The 15,008-nt window shown below is 48.6% G+C and overlaps 1 protein-coding gene across 7 annotated transcripts in view; it reads right to left on the reverse strand.

Moving 5' to 3' along the window:
* The window catches only part of Mpped1 (metallophosphoesterase domain containing 1), a 72,537-nt gene that overhangs the window by 34,590 nt on the left and 22,939 nt on the right, over positions 1-15,008 (reverse strand). The window contains exon 1 of one of the 7 annotated variants that reach the window (XM_040754071.1): positions 5,167-5,190. The exons of the other annotated variants lie outside the window; for them this stretch is intronic. The gene's annotated coding sequence lies outside the window, so the exon portion shown is untranslated. Of the gene's footprint in view, positions 1-5,166; positions 5,191-15,008 lie in introns of those variants that run through there. 7 annotated transcript variants of the gene reach the window in all.

Here is a 15,008-nt window from a genome sequence, read left to right on the forward strand (position 1 = left end):
TGGTCTAGGTCATGCTTCTCCAGGTCTAGGAGACATAAGAAAAAAACAAGACCAAAATCACCAAGAAAAGAAAGAGACAGTGAATAAAGGAATAATACAAGGAATCAAAAATTAGTTCTTTGTAAAGATGAGCATCATGGGTCTATTAAGAAATATTTTGCAGAAATTATATTAGAAGACATGAAAAATTCTAGATACATATGATCTTCCAAAATTGAGCCAAGAGTATTAAAAACTACTAAAAAGGGGGATAATAAGCAATGAGATTGAAACTGCTATTTTTGAAAGTTTCTCAATAAAGAAAAGACAGGATTGGGCAGATTCACTGCTGAATTTCACTCACCCTTTATAGATGAATGAATACTGATGGGCCTCAAACTCTTCCACAGGACAGAAAGGGATGGAGCGCTTCCAACTCAATCCAGGGAAGCAGCACTACCATGATACCTGTGGCAGTTTGAGTAGGAATGGCCCCCATAGGTTCACATATTTGAATGCTTAGTTGTTAAGGAGTATCACTCCTTGAACAGGATTAGAAAGTGGCCTTGTTAAAGGAAGTGGATCACTGGGGGTGGGTTTTGAGGTTTCAGAAGCCTAAGCCAGCCCCAGTGGCTCTCTCTTCTTCCTGCTGCCTGAGGATCCAGATGTAGAACCCTCAGGTCCTTCTCTGGCAACATGTCTGCGTGCATGCTGCCATGCTCCCAGCCATGATGATTAGGGACTAGACCTCTGAAATTGTAAGTAATCACCAATTAAATTTTTTCCTTTATACAAGTTGCTGTGGTCAAGGTGTCTCTTCACAGCAATAGTATACTGTCTAAGACAGTGCTCACAGTGGATACAGGCAACAAAAGAAAACTACAGACCAATATCTTCAAAGATGCAAAAATTCTCAATAAAACACTTTGCAAATTGAACCCAAGAGCACATTAAGAAGATCATAGACTATGACGAAGGTGATTTGTTCCAGGGGTGCAAGGATGGTTCAACACATGCCATTGAGTTATATGCATAAGACACAACACACCAAAAGAATGAAGGACAAAGATCACATGACCATGTCAACTGCAGAAAAGGCTTTTTGACAAAATTGAATACCCCTTTATGATAAAAGCTTAGAGGAAGCTAAATAAAGAAGAATCATAGTTCAACACAACCGAAACTATACAGAGCATATGCCTAGCCAATAAATGGAAACAGAAAAAAATTTCCTTGAAAACCATGGAGGAACAAGACAAGGGTATCCAATCCTACCTTTCCTACTTACTATAGAACTTGACGTTTTAACCAAACCACTTAATCAAGAAGAAAGAATGAAAGGGCTAAAAATAGGAAACAAGGAAGTCATGTTATCTCTGTTTGGAGTTGATGTCTATTGCACCAAGGGGGAACCTAAATACCTCACCAGGAGACTCTTAAAACTGATGAACAAATCTAGAAAGCCAGCAGTACACAAAATCAACTTGCAAAAATCAGTAAATGGAGCTGGCAAGTGGGCTCAGTGGGTAAAGGCACTTGCTGCCAAGTCTGAGGACTTCAGTTTCTCACAAATTATCCTCTGACCTCAACATATGCACCACGGCAAACACACACACACACACACACACACACACACACACACAAATCTAAAAGTATTTTTTAATCAGTAACTTTTCTATAAACCAACAATAAATGCTGTTTAATTTATATTGTTTAAATGACCATGTAACTAACACCCATCTACAGATTCAATGTAATTCTCATCAAAATTTCAATGATATTTCTCCCATGTGTCTGTGGGTGTGTTCACATGTGTAGGTTCACATATATGTGTCCGCGTCCATGCAGTGGCCAGAGGCTGGTGTTGAGTGTCTTCCTTGAACTTTCTCCGTCTTATATATTGAGGCAGAGTCTCTCGTTTGAACCCAGAGTTCACTGAGCCTGCTAGCCTAGCTAGCCACTTACTCCAGGGATCCTGTCCCCACCTCCTGAGCACTGGGAACACGTGGATCACACACCTTGGCATGTACATGGACACTGACGACCTGAACTCTGGTCCTATGCTTGCATGTGAATCACTTAATTCATGCTGCCATCTCTCCAGCTCTGTGTTCATGTTGCCAAAAGCAGTTTACAGATTCAGTGAAATCCCATAAACATGTCAATGACCTTCTTCACAGAACTAGAAAAGGCAATCCTAAAACTCATATGTAAACACAAAAGACAGACAGCCAAGGCAACCAGAAGCAAACAACACAGCCGGAGATAACACGAACCTGACTTCAAACCATACTATAGAGCTCTAGTGACAATGGCAAGCACTGGGACAAAGACAGACCAGCAAACCAATGGAACATATACAATCTATGCAGCCGCAGCCTTTGGTTTCTTGACAAATGTGACAGACGGCACATGTCAGAGAAAAGAAGACTAGGGAAACTAGATATCTACATGCAGATAATAAAACTTTGAAACTGATAAGGGGGAAACATTTAGAGATACTTATTTGGGCAGAAATTTTCTGTCCAGAAGTAAAAGCACTGATGAACAGGATTACACCAAGCTAAAAAACTCACACAGTAAAGGAAACAAATGAGTGAGGAGACGCCTCACAGGATGGGACTCATCTTTGCCAGCTATCCATCAGACAGACAACAGATATCCGAGGATCAAACTGTAGACAGCTATCAGCAAAATACATCACCCAGTTCCTAGAGGGGCGACTGATCTGCGTAGACTCTTTCCCAAAGAAAAGAAACACATGCTCAATGAAAGTGTGAACACAGGTTGGAGAGAGAGCTCAGTGGCATGAGCATCTATAATGCCAGCATCCTACAGAAAGTAGGGAGATGAAGATTCCCAGGAAGCTCACAGCCGTTTGCCCAGTGAACACAGAAGAAAAACAAACAAACAAACAAACAAAAAGACCCTTCTCAAGGTGGAAAGTGAGGACTGACAGCTAAGATTTCCCTCTGACCCCCTACATCCATGAATCTCTCTCTCACACACACACACACACACACACACACGATGCACACACAATATCCAGATTGGAAAGGAGGAAGGAAAGCTGTGTATTTTTATTTAAAAAAAAAACCAAGAGCAAGGAAGTCTAAAGCTGGCAGCAACCACTAAAAAGCCCAAAGATTCCCCCACCCTTGTCCCACATCCCACCACAGCCCTGGGAGGGAACAGCAGCCTGCTGACATTTAGATTTTAGATTTGCAGCTTCCAGAACTGGGAACAGATCAATTCCTGTTGTGTCAAACTCATCAGGTTATGGCAATCTGTTACAGCAGCCTCAGGAGATAAATGCAATAGTCAAAACACCAGAAACCAATGCTAATAGTCTTCAAGGCAGTTGGAGAAGGGGTGGACTTGAGATCTTCAGAGCAGGTGCACGGTGGAGGGGAAGCAGGGCTCTCAACGCTGCCTGCACCAAACTGAAGAGTGCCGTTCCCCATCTGAAGCAAGGCATCTGGAAAAGCATGATGGGAAAGAAGAGGGTCCTAGTGATGATGCTCACAGCTGTGTGTGCTGAACTTTGACCCCACACATTCCTATGTCAAAGCTCAAAACCCCAGGATCTGAGAGTATGACTATGTTTGGGTACTGGTCCTTTAAGAGGTAATGAAAATAAAATGAGATCCCAGAGGGGAGACTTAACCCCATGAAACAGGGTCCTTACAAGAAGAGGGGACTGGACACAGACCCAGTGACAAAGGTGAGGCCACAGCCAGAAGATGGCCCTAGGCAGGCTCAGATCCCTGGGTTGGATCCCCAGTACTGTGTAAACTAGATGTTGTGATACAAGCCTATAATCTCAGCACCAGGGAGGTGGGGGCAGGAGAATCAATTCACAGTTATCCTCAGCTATGGAGACCATTCTGGGCTACATGAGACCCTGTCTAAAAGCCAGCGGCAACACAAATTACCAATCAAAAATGTCAGAGTGGCATGCACCATGATGTGTACACGTTTCCAACAACTCGTCTTTAATTTTTTATATATTGAAATTATTGCAGCCTGGACCCTGGCAGGAAGAGCTTCAGCGTGTGGGGAACTCAGAGTTCTAAAAAGGCCGTTCTGAGAAAGCTGCCCTTGGTTCCCCGCTGCCAGAGTATTCCACAGCATTCCCCAGATGAAGGTGAGGCTCCAAGGCCAGCACCTTCCTGGGATTACTGAAGACACGCTGCTCCAAAAGGCTCCTAGGACATCATCCAGCCACAGCCAACTTATTAAAAGGGGGAAGGTTTCATCCCAAATCAGGTTCATTGCAGTAACAACTGAATAATTAGTAGGAAGTGATTAAACCTACATGTTTGGGAGGCTGAAGAAATGGCTCCGCGGTTAAGTTCCTGCTGCAAGGCATGAGGACCAGAGTTCAAATCCCCTGCACCCGAAGCCATGTGCACCTGCCGTAATCCCAGAGCTTGATATGGTGGAGGCAGGAGGATGACTGAAGCTCACTGGCCCCCAGCCCACCAAATCGGTGAGCTCCAGGTTCCGTGAGGGACGCTGTCTCAATAAATGCAATGGAGAGTGACTGAGGAAGACCTGGACATCAACCCAGGCCTCCAAACACAGGAGCACACTTACACAGGCACCCACATTCACACACACAATAGACCAGGAGTAAGGCTGAAGATCTCTATTTTCTAATAGAGTTCTTGTAAAGTCGACTGTCTTCAGGATGAATAAATACCTTAGCCACTTGGAATTCTGAAGTAAATCGCCTTGCCGCACACAGCCTCTGTTTTCCCAGTCCTTCATTCTACAGTCATTTTCTTAGCCCCCACAGTGACAGCAGGAAAAAGGTTCCACCTAAGTCTCCTGGGGACACCGGAAAGTACGGCAAAAGCAAGCAGCTGAGGCCTTTTTCTGGCCAGGGGTATGGGAGAGGTCTGCGTATGCACTAGAAATATCGAAGGAAGAGCAGCAGCTCCCCCCACACACAAAGGTTGGGGTGCCGCAGAAGAGAGACTGGAGATAGGAAACAATGCAACCTATGTGACAACAGCGTAGCAGCCCATGGGAACAAAGGGATGGGTGGAGCCAGGCCTGGAGGTACCAGACAAGTCCAAACCAGGTAGTCTAGTTCCAATATGGCTACTGTGATAAAATAATAATAACAATAATAAAAGACCTGACAAAAAGCAACTTAGGGAAAAGGGGTATTTATTTCACCTTGCAATTCCACATTACAGTACAGTCCGTCACTATGGGGAAGTCAAGACAGGGACTTCAAATAGCTGGTCACATTGCATCCGCAGTCCAGAGCAGAGAGAATGGATGTATCCAGGCTCATCCGTTTGCATGACTGTGTCCAGCTCCATTTCTCCCCTTACCCAGTTCAGGCCCCTCCTGCCTAGAGAATGATGTCACCCACAATGCCCTGGGTCTCGCCACATCAAGGGGGTGGTTGTTTCACGGTTCAGTAATTTTTAATGCTCCCCCAGAATGCTGCGATGACGGCATCAGTTGGGAAGTGACTATTTTGAGGGTTCGCCATGTGACGGAATCCAACTTCCCTCTGTCAGCTCCCAGCTCCCCCTTCAGCTTCTCGGCTGTCAACCCAGCCCAGAATTAGCTCGAGAAGGCCCTTGCAGGTCCTCATTTGCTTCACGCTTTCTGAGAAAGGTGTGAAATTCTCCTTGAGAGAAATCAGAGGAACAAACCTCAGCACTTCAAATATCTGCTTTTCTTTGAAAACAAATTTCAAAGAGCTAAATCCGAACTTTTCCCTGTCTGATGGAGAAGCAAGGAAGGTGCACACTGGGATGGTTTTAATAATTAAAGCCACCACTAAGCCCCACCCAGGCTCTCTGGATGTGTGCATACAGTTGCCACACCACAATACTGCATCTGTCCCTCACGAGGCCCATGCCAAGCCCTGACGACCCACAGCCCCGTGGCCCTTCCGACCTCAGCCCCCTTTACTGAAAACAAGGCTGAGGCTCAGAGAGGTGACAGAACACACCCAAAGCCACATGCTGGGGACAGGAGCTGAAGGGGGAAGTGGCTCAGGATCCACACACAACATCCCCTAAGGACTGCCATGGTCAGACCTTGCAGCAGCCTACAACACAGCACCACCAAGGCCGTGGATGGAGACGGTGACTCAGGAGTGAAGATTCTTCAAGTCTTCCCGGGAAGCACACAGCCAGGCAAGGCCAGGGAGGGAATCTCAGCCCCATCCTAAAAGCCTGGGCCTCACTGCAGAAATGAATCAAGTCAGGACGGTGGGTGCAGCCACATTCCAGCCCCCTCTGAAAACCAGACAAGCCCTACAAAGTAGAGGCCTGAGGTACACGGAATGGGAGGGGTGTTAGCTGCCCCCAGGGGTCAGTCTTTAGCTAGGCCTGGGAAGAACATACCCGGTCTCAGTGCCAAGATGCCAGGCTTGCCTCATGTACCCTATCCCCAGAGGAGTTGGTGCCCCCAGGAAGGCCCCAGAGCTCTGCCAACCACTGTCACCTGGCTGGGCCTCAGAAAGCAGCCCCCTCCCGCCTGGTTCCAGTACATCCCGCCCCTCCCACACTCCCAGCAGCAGCCACTGCCCCTGCCTCTCGAGAGCACCACACGCAGGAGAGGCAGAGGTGCTCAATTCACCTTGCATTTGCCTGAGCATCCTCGGCCCCTACACTGCCTCACTCAGACTCACAGGGGGGCTGCCAGGGCCTCTCTCTCTTCTGAAGAGGAAAACACTAAGGTTCAGAGAGGCTCGCTATCCTGCTCAAGGTCACACAGCAGGCAGGCATGGGTGGACAACTAGAGTCCAACTCTAATTTAGCCACAAGTCTAGGCTTTCAACTGCCTTTCCAACATGGAGGAGCCTCAAGGGGTTCTACTTCCTGTTGGTATGGGACAACAGTGGGGTAGATGCAGGGAGAGGCCCAGAGTATCCGTGTCTGTGAAGGGGGACGTGCATTTGGAAATTGGACTAGGGGCTAAAACAATGGTTCTCAACCAGTGGGTCATGACCCTTCCGGCAATCAAATGATCCTTTCATAGGGGTCACCTAAGACCATCAGAAAACAGATATTTATGATTCATAGCAGCAGAAAACTTACAGCTATGAAGTAGCAATGAAAATAATTTTATGGTAGGGGTCACCATGGCATGAAACTGTATTAAAGGGTTGCAGCATTAGGAAGATTGAGAACCACTGGGCTAAGAGATGCATGCCTTCTACCAATGGAACTGGTACTGTCCGTGGTTCTAAGGAGAGAGCATCACCCAGGAGTATCAAGGCTCCTGATCTCCAGCCCACACTGGACCTCAGCTTCCCCATCTGTGAAGTGGGGACAGTGTTACTGAGGCCTGAGGCTGCCTATCTCAAATTAGAAGTAAGGAAAACCTCTATGAACTGCTGTGTGCTTACACTTGGCTTTGGAGAAAAATGTGCTTTTCAATAGACACCCAGGAGGCTGGAATTCTCATATCCTACCAGCAACTTCAATGTGATTTGGTTTTCACTGGTGTTAGCTCAATAGACCATCATCCCTTGTCACTATATCATAGCTATCTTGTTCAGTGGAGCCAGTTCCATGTCTGTGACAAGGACAGTACCCACACATCCCTCTGGACTCATCTGTGTTGTCCAACAGCATAGCCACAGGCTCCTGTGGCTACTTCATTTCAAATTAATTACAAACAAGTAAAATGCAAAATTCAGTTTCTCCGTCACACTGGCATTTCTAGTTCCTGCTACTTCCATGAGGCTGGTGGATCCTGAGGACAGCACAGGTATAATGCATTTCTACTACTTCAGAGAGTTCTGGAAATTGCTAGTCTAGGGTGTGATCCTCAGGGGGAAAACTGATGTCTTATGGGTACTTGTAAGACATGAGAAGCCTTGAGTTCACTGGGAACCTGCCCAGCAGAGAGCCTGATGAAGCCAGAGATGAGTCACTATGAGAGCAAATGCAAGGCCCGAGCATGCGTACGTATAGTCCTAACTGAGCAGGAGGGTGGCACTTTTGAGACCAGCGTGGGCTGTAGCTTATGTATAATAAGACTTGATTTCAACAAACATGAGCGGGTGAGATGACTCAGTAAGTAAAGGGGCTTGCTGCCAAGAGTGGTGGTCTGACTGTGATCCCCAAAGCCCACATGATGGAAGGGAGAATTGACTCCTGTGGGCCGTCCCTTGACCTCCGTGCATGTCATGGCCTGCCTACCCTACCATCACCACAGATGTAAACAAAATGAGGTTTTTAAAGGTTTAAAACAAAATTCCAATGACTACAAGGATGATTTGTTGGTAAAGTGCTCACTGCACCGGTGTGGGGACTCATTTGACAACCCCCAGTGCCCATGTGAAGATGTTGCGCAGGACACCGTGGCACATGCTGGCAATCGCAGTACTGGGAGGCAGAGATATTTGGAGCTCTGTGGCCAGCCATCTAGGCGGAGCAGTGAGCTCTAGGCCCAGTGAGACCCTGCCTCAAAATCCAAGGTGGAGAAGCTGACCTCTGGCCTCCATGTGCACACACATGCAACCACACACATATGTACCACACACAGAAATACATATGCACATTCACCACCACCACAGGAACCTGCACACACGTGTGCCACATACATGTACCACACACACACACACACACACACCACACATACACAGGAACCCACATACACACATGTGCCAAACACATGCACCACACACACACATGCACCACACACATATGTGTGCCACATATATTTTCCACACACATACACATGCACCACACACACACAGGAACACACACATACACAGGAACACACACACACACAGGAAGACACACACACACACACGCCAACACACACATGCACCCACATACATATGTACCACACACAGAAATACCTATGCACATTCACCCCCACCACAGGCACCCACACACACATGTGCCACATACATGCCACACACACACACACAGGAACCCCAACACACACATGCACCACACACACACAGGAACACACATACACAGGAACACACGCAGGGACCCCAACACACATGCACCATACACACACGGGAACACACATACACAGGAACACACACAAGAACCCCCACCTGCACCCACATTCACACAAGGACTAGACCAGGACAGCAGACCTCTCCCTTGAGAAGCTCTGCCCTGGGTTGGGAACAGACTCCAGCACCTGCCACCTCTCCTCTCTGCGTGACAATATTCTCCAGATGAAGCCAGGCCCAGGAGACTGATGCTGAGCCCAGGTGTGGATTCTGGTGCAGGGAGGTGGGGAGAGGAAACAGAACCTTACAGGCATTTTAGAGCTCTGTGCACGGGGACAGAAGACTTTAGCTCTGTGCTGGCCAGGATTTCCTGGCTTCCTGATGATTCCTGTTCTGGAATACGATCCAATATGAAAATGACATTTAAAAAACCCACAGGCTTATTTCACATCCAAACCCATGCCTGCATGTCTGTGCAGAGGAGGAAGCATGTCATACAAGAGTCACTTCCAGACTGAAGAAGCAGCTGGCTAGCTCTCCATCCACACCATGATGGCTCATCTTCATGGCCAGCTTGACTCAATTCATCATGACCTAGGAGAACCCTCTGAGTATTCCCACGAGGCAGTTCCCAGGCTTAAGTGAGGAGGGTTGGGCGGCGCCATTCCCTAGGTTGGAGTCCTGGCCTGAATAAAAAGACGCAAACTGAGCAGCAGCCTTCATCTTTCTGCTTCTTGAGGGCAGACACAATAGGACCAGATGCCTCACTTACCTGTCACCATACCTTCCCTGCCACAATGGACTGAGCCCTGGAACTATGAGCCAGAGGAAACCTTTCTCCCTGTAGCTGGTGTTGTCAGAGTCATGAGAAAAATTAACTAACACAGGCTCCCTAACCAAGAGATGACAAGAGCTGATGAGCCTGAGGGTAACAGGGAAGATCAGGATCATGCTGTGTCCTCCATCCAGGACACTACACTCACCACTGAAGAGGACAGTCACCTGTCCTCCAGGACACATCCGGAGGCAGATGAGCTGGGACTGAAGTTGGGACAGCCCAGCCTGGCCCCAGCCTCTCTCTCCGCTGTCTCCTCATCCTCTTGTCTTAATGTGTCTAGGGTGAGAGTCTCCATGTGTCCCTGTCACTGTCTCCCCCAGCATCCAGCACAAAGTCAGGGAGGGAAGTGCTCTATAGACACTCGGGGCAGGAGGAACACAGCAACCCGTGCGTAGCAGCTCCAGCCTTAGGCTCCCAGCTGTCCCACAGCCTACTCAAGCTACAAGAACTGAGCACACCTTTCCTTTGTCCAAACGTTATCCAAGGCCCAAGCCCACCAAAGCGCCTTCTGCACGAAGCTCTGAATTCTTGGACTTTGTCCTACCCTCGCTCAGCCACTCTGTGGATCTCCGGGTCTTCAGATGACCCAAGACAGCAGCTGCCTCTGAGCTGGGATGGGGTCAATGCCAGCCCCATCCATCCACATCTCCACTCAGCCTTCACCTCACTGAGAGCCCTACCCTCTCCTGCTTCTCTCTGCTCCAGACCCCCTTGCATTATCACAGCTCTGGGTGTACGTGCTCTGTCCTCTCCCCTGGCCTAATAGAAGCTCACTGCTGAATCCCAGGACATGCAGTCAGCCCAGCCTTTGCAAATGCTCAGCAAATGCCAACTGAGGGATGCACCCTGAAAACAAATGCCCAGCATGACCATCAGGGTGGACTTCAAAACAACCAAGGAGTGGAGCCTCCGGGAAGCAAAGATGCCTGCGAGATGATGGCAGGAGGGGCAGGAAGGGGCAGTGCAGGTGCCCATGGGGACAGAGGTGACACTGGTTGACTTTACTGTTGAGTCGTAGAGGAGATAAAGATGCAACTAAGTAGATGTAGCAAAAAAAGAAGAAAAACTTCCCAAACCAGCAGAGGGGAAAAGAAACTTCAAGCAGTCTAAAAGAATCAGGGGTGGGGTGGGGTGGGGGACAGAAAACTCAAAGTGAGTGACAGAAAGGGGCATGCTTTATACACTAGAAAACACTAAACGAACTTTTGTGGTTATTCACATAAAATCTTTTGACGAGATCCTCCCACGGGGAAAGATGCCGGTGGAACCCAGAGCTAAAGGAGACGTGTCAACAGGGAGAGGCATCACAGGATTGGCATCCAGACATTCAGTTTCACTTCGGCCCCTAGGAAGCTCAAGCCCCGATTTCCCACTCACAGAGCCACGAAGCCCCAAGTGTTAATACTCCTGGTGCTCATTTTTAATCCATCACAAACACTGAAGTGCTTTATTGTGTCATAAGATGGGACACAAATAAGCAAAAACTGAAGCCCTAAACCATGCAAGAACTCCTGAGCAGTCCAGGGCTTCCAGAGAAATACATATGTCTTGTTTGCACATTGTTATTATTATCACTGTTGTTGCTGTTATTTAAGACATATATATTTTGGCCTATGGTCCTTAAAAAAAACCAAAAAGCATATAAAATATACCATAGGGAACCATACTATGCATGCACACACACACACACACACACACACACACACACACACACACACCCAAGCGGGTCTCATTTCATTTGAGAAGCCACTCTATTGTAAATAGGTAATTAGTGCTTAAGCACACCTTTCAAGGGGCTTATGCATTAACATGAAAATACTGTAATTATGGCTAGCCAAAATTGCCCACTACAACTTCCAATCTCAGGTCTTTCATCTTTATTAGAAGTTAATTTTCTCCCTTTTAGCCCCTAAAACACAGTTTGGCTTTGTAAGGGTTGTTTTTTTTTTAATAAAGAACATGGAAAATTAATTTTTAAATGAATCCCAACCCCCACATCACTAGGCGTCAGTCACTCTTTCTCACACGGGTGACGGTGACTACCCCATCAGACTCAGAGAGAAAAGCCACCAGAAACGGCACCAGTCTCAGAAAGAAAATGAGGTCACAACGATGGCTCACAGGGTTAAGGCATTTGCCGTGCAAGCCTGGCAACTTGAGTTCCATCCCCAGAACCCACATAAAGGTGAAAAGAGAGAACTGATCCCACCAACTTGTCTCATGACCTCACATGAACCCCTCCCTACCAAATAATATGCTTTCAAATAGGGGGTGTAGTAAAAGCACATTATATATACTTGCATGAAAACAGAGTATAATAAAAAAGTTTAAATCTAAAAAGAAAAACATTTAAAAAGTAAAAAAAGAAAAAGGCAACTACAACAAAATTTAATATTTGGGCCAAGTCTTGGCTCCTGAAAATGTCAGAATATTGATGCAATGTGCAATACGGTGAGCTAGAACCCACTTGCCAGGTTGCAAACACACTCAGCAACAACTGTTTTTAGCTTTCAAAAGAAAACAATATACTCCGGGCATTTTTACTGGTTGCTTTAGCTTATTCTTTGAGAGCTTCATACATGTATAAAATGTATTTCAATGATAGCACCCCTATTGCTCCCCTATAGTTCCCCTGGATCCAATTCTGTGTTCCCCTTTTACCTTCCCTTCCTTCCTTTCTTACTTCTGTCCTTCTTTCCTTCCTTTCTCTGTCTCTCATTCATTCATTCATCCCTCTGTGTTCAATGCTGCCCAGATGCACAAGTGAGGGCCATTCACTGAAGCAACTACAGCCTACCAGCCGCCATGCCCCCAAAGAAATCAGCTCCCCTCCCCCAACCACCAGCAACTGCCAATGGTTCCTCAAAGGCAGCTGGGCCTTAGGAGCCCTCCCCTACCCGTGGAGGTTTGCTCCGACTGGCTTAATATTGAGCAGGTCTCATGCAGGCAGCTGCTGTGAGTCAGTGAGCACCTCCATGATTCGATTTTTTCCTAACTAAGGCATCCCCATGGGAGTTTAATCTCACCTCATTCTCTTATGAGGACCGGGTCAACAGTCTCCTCTTCTCACACCTTTGGGCCATAACCCCTTCTTTGTTTTCCTCCCTGGCCCTGGCCCTGGCCCTCTGCCCTTCCAGGTCAGTCTGAGCCAACACTAACCCCAATGTCCCAGGCCCAGCAGCCTCTGTCTTATGTATTCAATCTCCACCTTACAGCCAGTGAATATTGACCCACCCCACCCCCAGCCACCCTGCAGCCAGTGGGGCTCCTGGATATAGCCTGCCCCACCCACCCCCAAAACCCTTGATGACCTCAGCAGAGCTGAGGCTAGACCCCAGAGGCTGCAGCAAGTGGTCTGGCACCTGAGCTCCCCCCCCCTCTACCAGTACCAGGAAATTCATGGCTAAGTCTTTCCCAGCTCAGGCCCCTCAGGGCTTGCAAGGCAGCTCCCACCACAGTCAGGTAACACCCCCACTCTGTGAGTTGACTGGAGTCTTCTGCCCATTGCTAAATGATCCCTTTTCTCACTTGGTTAACTATCACAACTTCAGGGGTCAAGAAAAATACTTCCCTGCTATTATTGCTGAACCTTCACATCAGGGAGCACAGCAGACCCAGGAATGTATCCACTGGGCTGAATGAGGACCCCTGCCTGTCCCCACAGCTAGGTGGGGGAGACGGACCCCCCTACTAAGCCACACTGGGGCCATAACATCATAAGGCTTGTGAACCCCAGTGCAGCTTCCTAGACAGGACCTGGAAACTCTAGTCCCACGGGGAAGGTTCAGGGTGACTGAGATGGGACTGAGGGTGGTTAACCAGCTGCTGAGGACAGAGGCACCAGTGGTCCCGGGGCCCTGAGTTCAAGGTCTCTGGGTCCTGACATGCATGTGTCTGCATAAGGCCCGCCCACCCTGATACTCCAGCACTGAGAACTACGGAGCCCCTCCCATCCAAGCCCAAGATTGGCCTCCAAAGAGGTGAGGGCCACCCTACCAGAGAGAGCCAATCAGGAGTGACAGCAAGGTGGCCATGGAGGGTCACCAAACCCCAGCAGCATCTGAAACACTTTTTGACGGGAATAATCAGAATCTGTAGGCTCTGAGCAGTGCCCACTCTGCAGGGGGTTGGCAGGGCCACTCATTCTCCCTGGCTCCTTCACCCAGCTGAACTGCAAAGAGGCAAAGTGTGCAGTCCCTGGGCCTTCCACACAGCCACAGCAATGCTACAAATGAGGCAAGATCCAGACTTGGGTTTGCAGTAAATCCTATACCCCCGCCCCCCGCCGCCTTCCTCCCTCGCAGATTTTAATTAAGGGTTTCCTTGCAGAAGAGCGAGCTCTATTTAACTAAATCCTTGGCCCCCTTTTATATTGTCTTCCCTATCGTTCTATGCCAGGGCGCCAGGAAAAGTTAATTATAACTTCTAAACACTCCATTAAGGGTCCCCCACCCCCACCCCATCGCCCTCCTCTGCCCGAGGCCATGCGACTGAATCAACCGCCCTTCACAGACCTCACTCTGCTGGGCCGAGCTAGCCTGATCTCCATCTCCAGCCCTTTCAGAGGCTCACGGGAGCCCACAGGAGAGCCAGCACCACAGGCACTCAGCGCGGTGACACTGGTGAGTGGAGAAGCCAAGCAGGCTGCAAGGACAAACATCTGGGCCCGGATAGGCAGATATCAGCCACTAGTCAGTCACATGGCAAGATGTAGCTTGGTCCACAGTGCATGGGGGTGGGGCAGAGCTGCAAAAGGGGAGAGCAAGCCTGAAAGCCTAATGGCACCTGTGGGGAGGGGGAGGATCCGAGCTGTCTGCTGGCCCTGCAGAATAATTCCCAGAGTTATCCCACTGGTCTGTGTGGGAATAAAAGCTGGGGCACTCACTGTCTGCCGTTAAGGTGGTTGAGGGGAAGGAATGGAGGGGACAACCCTTCGTGGACCAGGACAGGACACAAAGGAAGTGACGGAGAAGGAGGCGGCTCAGAGGCCAGGGAGGAGAACTGTGCAAAGACTAGAGGCAGGGATGGGAAGGAGTGAGCTTCCTTCAGCCTCCTGACCACCCTGGGGCATGCAGGGACAGATACCTGAAGCTGGAAACGCAGTGAAGGCCATATAGACTGTGTATCCCAGCCAGGAGCCAGGAGGCAATCCTGGGCAGGCCAACAAAGAGCAGACGTCTTCCCAAATGCTCTGCCATCTATCATTTGGCAGCAGCAAAATCCGGCCTGGTGTCC

This window comes from Mesocricetus auratus, unplaced genomic scaffold (genome assembly GCF_017639785.1).
Source record: "Mesocricetus auratus isolate SY011 unplaced genomic scaffold, BCM_Maur_2.0 Super-Scaffold_100010, whole genome shotgun sequence".
NCBI lineage: Eukaryota > Metazoa > Chordata > Mammalia > Rodentia > Cricetidae > Mesocricetus > Mesocricetus auratus.